At 41.4% G+C, this 5,883-nt stretch overlaps 1 protein-coding gene and 1 long non-coding RNA gene across 6 annotated transcripts in view; one reads left to right on the top strand and one right to left on the bottom strand.

The window, feature by feature from the left end:
- Positions 1-4,258, bottom strand: part of ska1 (spindle and kinetochore associated complex subunit 1) — a 16,692-nt gene extending 12,434 nt beyond the window's left edge. For 2 of the 4 annotated variants that reach the window (XM_037766187.1, XM_037766191.1), the window contains exons 1-2: positions 4,229-4,258; positions 3,658-3,668 (exon numbers count right to left, since the gene is read on the bottom strand). The gene's annotated coding sequence lies outside the window, so the exon portion shown is untranslated. The other 2 variants (XM_037766188.1, XM_037766190.1) reach the window with 2 other exon arrangements.
- Positions 1-5,099, top strand: part of LOC119486230 — a 33,871-nt gene extending 28,772 nt beyond the window's left edge. The window contains exons 1-3 of one of the 2 annotated variants that reach the window (XR_005206489.1): positions 4,257-4,423; positions 4,533-4,645; positions 4,947-5,099. This is a non-coding gene — a long non-coding RNA (uncharacterized LOC119486230). Of the gene's footprint in view, positions 1-4,256; positions 4,424-4,532; positions 4,646-4,946 lie in introns of those variants that run through there. The other variant, XR_005206490.1, reaches the window with a different exon arrangement.
- Positions 5,100-5,883: the final 784 nt, after the last annotated feature.

Below are 5,883 nucleotides of genomic sequence, written 5' to 3'. Positions count from 1 at the left end.
ACACTGATGTACCTTGACCTTGGAGTTCACCTCTAATCTCTTTGGAAGTTGTTCTGGGCTCTTTGGTTACTATTCGTATTATCCGTCTCTTCAATATGTCATCACTTTTCCTCTTGCGGCCACGTCAAGGGAGGTTGGCTAAAGTCCCATGGACCTTAAACTTCTGAATAATATGTGCAGCTGTAGTCACAGGAACGTCAAGCTGCTTGGAGATGGTCTTATAGCCTTTACCTTTAACATGAAGGTCTATAATGTTCTTTCTGATCTCCTGAGACAACTCTCTCCTTAGCTTTTTGTGGTCCATGTTCAGTGTAGTACACACCATGACACCAAACAGCACAGTGACTACTTTTCACCCTTTAAATAGGCAGACTGACTGATTACAAGTTTGAAGACACCTGTGATGCTAATTACAGGACACACCTTAGTTTAATATGTCCCTATGGTCAAATTATTTTCAATCTTTTCTAGGGCTACCATCATTTTTGTCTAGGCCAGTTTCATCAGTTTGTTTTTTAAAATGATTCTGTTGAACCACAATTCAAAAGCAACAGCTGATTTTCATTAGTTAATTTTCAGTAAATTTTTATTTATTATTACTTTTGTCAGTTTCAAGTTATTTCAGTGACCATTGTGGGTTTTTCTCTCTTTAACGGAACGTTACCAACAACTTTGCCTACGTCTGTATGTGCGACCACACTCAACTCTACAGATTTAAAGCATACTGGTGCAGTGGTTAGCACCGTCACCTCACAGCTAGAGGGTTGCAGGTTCAAACCTGGCTGGGGTCCTTCTGTGTGAGTCTGTATGTTCTCCCCGTGTCAGTGTGGTCTTTCTCCAGGTTCTCAGGTTTCCTCCTACAGTCCAAAGACATGCAGGTTCATGTTGACTCTAAATGTCCCGTAGGTGTGAATGTGAGTGTGAATGGTTGTCTGTCTCTATGGCTGCATCCCAAAGCTCTTAATTGCATCCCTGTTTCCCTCACTTGCGTCTTTTCCTTGCGTCTTAGTCCCTCCCACCAGGGAAGCATAGAGAGACGCAAGGAAACCATGCGAGGAGAGAGGAAACGAGGAAATACGATTTAAGCGACATGAGACGGTCGTTTCCTCTGAAGCGTCACGTGAAGCGACGTCCGTTTCTGATGACAGCAACAGCTGATCACATCTGGATCAGCTGTCAGTCAACTTTAACAGCTGTTTGTGTCTGAACTGTACTAATACTTATAAAGACAAGTGCAAGCTGCAGCCTGTATTTCTACTGTGGACTGAGTCATGCTTAGAGGACCAGGAACCATCTCTACTGGCACAATAACTTTATATTATTTATTCATTATTAGCGTCTGTAGTTATTGATATTCTGATTGTGAGTTAATTATTTCATAACCCAGAATATGACCATGGTGTTTTTGAACACTGGACATTATTTATTAGGCTAAAGGGAAAATGTAAATGATGTAATTCATATCAAACTGACATTCAGGAATCATCAGCCTCATGTGACTGAATGGAAATGAGGATAAATGATGTAAAAGGTGTTTGTTGCTGACAGACAGACTCTCCTTCTCTCTCTGACTTTAATAGTTTCATTAATAAAAGTTAACGGGGGAAATAACAGATCATGAAAAGAAAAATCATTCTAAAAAATGCAGAAAGTTATTTTAAGTCAGTTTGTCAGGTTTTATAAACCCCTCTGACTGTCAGGCTGCTTCACTGACGGTGTGTGAAGCAGAGATACTGCAGGTCCTTCTGCTGCTGCTCAGAGCTTCAATTAACACAGATTTGAACTAGATGGTGAATCAGAAGACAACTAAACTATAAAACGTTTAATCTGTGATCTGTTTTCACTCTGGTATAAATCTCCAGTGATGTTGAGAGGTAAAGTTATCAGATCAGTCTGATCGGCAGCAGCGTCCAATCAGTAACTGATCTCCAATAAGGGGGCGTGTCGGTCGGTAAAAGACTTCCGTGCAGGATACACTGGTGTATCCTCGCTCATAGCTCCTCCGGCAAGCCTCCTCGATCCTCGATGCACAAATAAGGGCTTTGGGACGGTCTTCAAAATGGCGCACCAGAACAACTTCCGGTTCAAGCGAGGATCGAGGAGCGAGGAAATGAAAATTAAGAGCTTTGGGACGTACCCTATGTGTCTGGAGACCTGTCCAGGGTGTACCCCGCCTTCACCAAATGACCCTGAATGTGATAAACTGTGACAGATGATGAATGGAAATTATGTGACTTGTGTCTTGTATAATTAAATGAAATTGAGGGGAAAGTGAAAAAACGAAAGCTACAGAAAAAAGACTGAGTAAAACCTTAAAGCTGCAGTAGGCAGAAGATTTTTGGCATCACTGGAAAATAATTCCATAATAACCTTTCAGCATATAAACAACATCAAATCTAGCCTGTGACGTGAGACTTTGACCACTCACAGGTCATTTCAGAGAGAGAGCGTTCCTATTGGCTGTTCATTCAACGGAGGCAGCTGTCAATCACTCACCAACTCCGATCAAACGGTTAAACTAGGCACCACTGATCAAATTTGAATCAATATGCTGTTATTGTAATGCCTATTTCTCTCCTCAGACGTTCCCAGAATCATCTTGTAGTGTACTGTTTAGCTGTAAAATGATAAAGTTTGCTCCGACTGGTGGGCGGTGCTTGGTATTTCCTCAACTGATCTCAACATGGCTGCCAGGTCATAAACTTTCACAGCTCTGACTGCTTGTTTTCCACCAGAAGACATAGAGACACATGATTTTTTTCAGATTACCTGTCTCACGCACTACTGTCAGGATATAGCAACTGTTTCATAAAAATAACTTTCTTTAATCATGTTTGCTCCATTTCCATCCACTGCAGCTTTAACATACGCAAATATATTAACCAAAACATTGTTAAACATGGTTTCCGATCAGGACAATAGAGAATTTAGAGACAACATTTCTGCTCAATATACATTTTTGCAATTGTACTGTTATCTATTTATGTATCTATTATCATTGTATTGGGCTACTAGCCCAGATCTAAGTAGTGTAACCTGGTCCAACGTTACGTTAGTCTGGATGGAACAAAGCAGTGAAATCACACTAACACAATCAAAGGTTTCCCCGGTTCCTCTCTTAACACGGAATCATTCAGCAGACTTCAGCGTCAATCACAGTTTAACACGAGACGTTTGTCCACCAAACGGAAGGTCGGGGGTTCGATCCCCGGCTGCTCCAGGTCACATGTCGATGTGTCCTTGAGCAAGACACTTAAACCTAAATTGCTCCCGAAGGCATCGGTGTGTGAATGAGTCTTTAGATTCGATCCTGATGGGCAAAGTTGGCACCTTAGTAGCCTCTGCCATCAGTGTATGAATGTGTGTGTGAATGCTGACATGTAGTGTAAAGCGCTTTGAGTGGTCGGAGGACTAGAAAAGCGCTATATAAATGCAGGTCCATTTACCATTAGCGCTAGTCGTTACTTCCGTGTTTAACTTTATCTGGTCCAACTAGTCAGCTAACAGCTAACAGCTCATTTTAACGTTGCCGTTAGCTTAGGGCTAATAACAGGCAGCATTGCTACAAGAGGCTATATATGAACGACTGAGACTCCAGCAGGCTCTCTGTCTCCGTCTATATGAAGCCGTCACAGGTTTAATGAAGACAACTTACACAGAGTCTTCTGCTTCTGCTTCTGCTTCTGCTTCTGCTTCTGCTTCTGCTTCTGCTGCTTCTGCTGCTTCTGCTGCTGCTGCTGCTGCTGCTGCTGCTGCTTCTTCTTCTTCTTCTTCTTCTGTCGTTCCCGGGTTCACTTCAAGCTACATTTGAAATGTGGACCAGAGACGTGACGCCCAACGCGCAGGCGCACACGCTCTCCAAGGCCTGTTGAAGGAGGTTGGATCTTACGTCATCAACGCCTCATATATTTGGAGTACAACACATGCGCAGTAAAATCTGGTGTGCACTCGCCGAAATTGAGCCAATCACAACGCACGACCGCAGCTTCAGTTACACTGCGCATGCGTCATAACCCGTACCCCCAAGACCCGTGTTCCGTCCGTGTTTTTATTGGTTTTGTTTTGATTTTTTATTAACATAATATAAATACAATAACAATTATGTACATTCAAAACTGTTCATGCCAGGATTACAATAAAAAATAAAATACATTAGTAAAATAAGAAATCTAATAACCAGTAGAGAGATATAGGTGTTCCCCCCGTGTCCCAGCCTCCTTTACTAGACTCTTCTTCTTCTTCTTCTTCTTCTTCTTATTCTTCTGGCGGCACATTGCTGCCTCTCACAGGTCGGACTTATGTTGTAATTCAGAGTTTAAAATCAATTCAATTCATAGTCTTTATTCAGAACCCTTTATTAATACCAAAGAGGAGCTATCCTGTTGCCATGTAAAGACCAGAGGCCAGGGACACACTCAGTATGGTAAATACTACATTTTAGATAACATGTAAATGTTAACTGTGTAATAATAGTCTGCCTGGGCTGAAGAATTAAAGCTGCCTTTACATTTAAGGTTTTATGTTGTTTGAAGGAAGAACACGCAGCCATCAACATGAACCTACATGATCTAGGAAACAGGACGTGATGCTGAACTTCATCTACCAGAAAGAGCTCTTCTTCCTCCCACAAGGCTTTGCAGTTAAGGTACTGCTATCAACGTGATGCACAACAGTATGAGATAGTTGGTGGTGTCAAGGTGTCTGTCCATGCATTTTCAGTTAATCCCATTTCTTAATGCATGATAGAAATGATCACACCTGTAGACGTCATGGAGTGAAAACAGGGATGTCTTTGTGAGTGAACATCTTAGAAGAATATCTGAGGAATGAACACAAATGTTGAAGGTCTGATACTCGTCTGAAGGTAAATATGGGATGTTTTTAATGGAGGTTTGGAGCTGTATGGTATCTTCACACAACACATTTTCTTTGTGGTGTTTCTTCAGGCCCTGGCCCTTCACAGACATCCAGATTTGCTAGAAGCTGATCAACAGCCGTGCAGATAATTCCTTCTGTTCGAGCTGTGCATCAGAGATGCTCATTCCTCCTCCTCCTCCTCCATGTTCACCTCCAACTGCTGCTCTTTTCAAAGCTCAATAAAGTCCATTAATCTCTGCAGTCATCAGATCAGTCATTTGAGTCCACAAGAATCATAAAACAGATTCATATCTGACATCTTAGAGGATTTTTGTAAATTTGAATGCTATATTCTCATGAGACATTTTCTCATTTACTAGCATTTCTTATTGCATTTTGCTAGCAGCTACCTGTTTGCATTAGTTTCATGGAGGAATGCTAAAAGTGATCAAGAAGCTACTTTGATGGATGTGTTTAAACTTAGTGAAATATTCAGTTGTAGCAACAATCCAAGCCAGTCCTCAGACTTCAGTCTTCATGATATAAACCTCTGAGCTTTGATTCAGTACAACGTTTTGTTAACTTGTGTTCCTTAGTTGTAGAACCATTTCAGAATTTATACAACCTAAAGTGATGCCATGCGTAACTATAGTGGTTTGGATGCCAAAAATAAAGTGAGGCCAAGGGGCGTGACAAAGCGAGAATGTAATGGAATAAGGCGTCTGGCTAGCAGTGTAGTGAAAGCAATAATCCTCTGCATGGCTATGGAAAGGCTGTCCTGCACCGAGATTCCAAATATAGCTGTGATGGGGTTAGGATCTACGGGAATATGAAATACATTTTTGATAAGTGTTGAATATTTCTGTCCAATAGTCAGTTAACCTGGGCAGGCCCACAGCATATGAAAAAGATTGGCAGGCGATTGTTTAAATCTATAACAGGCATCACTTAAAGTGGCAGTAGGCAGTATATTTTTGGCATCACTGGGCAAAAATCCCATAATAACCTTTCAGTATATTGTAATTC

This window comes from Sebastes umbrosus, chromosome 4, assembly GCF_015220745.1.
Source record: "Sebastes umbrosus isolate fSebUmb1 chromosome 4, fSebUmb1.pri, whole genome shotgun sequence".
Classification (NCBI taxonomy): domain Eukaryota; kingdom Metazoa; phylum Chordata; class Actinopteri; order Perciformes; family Sebastidae; genus Sebastes; species Sebastes umbrosus.
This window is presented reverse-complemented; position numbering and strand designations above follow the sequence as displayed.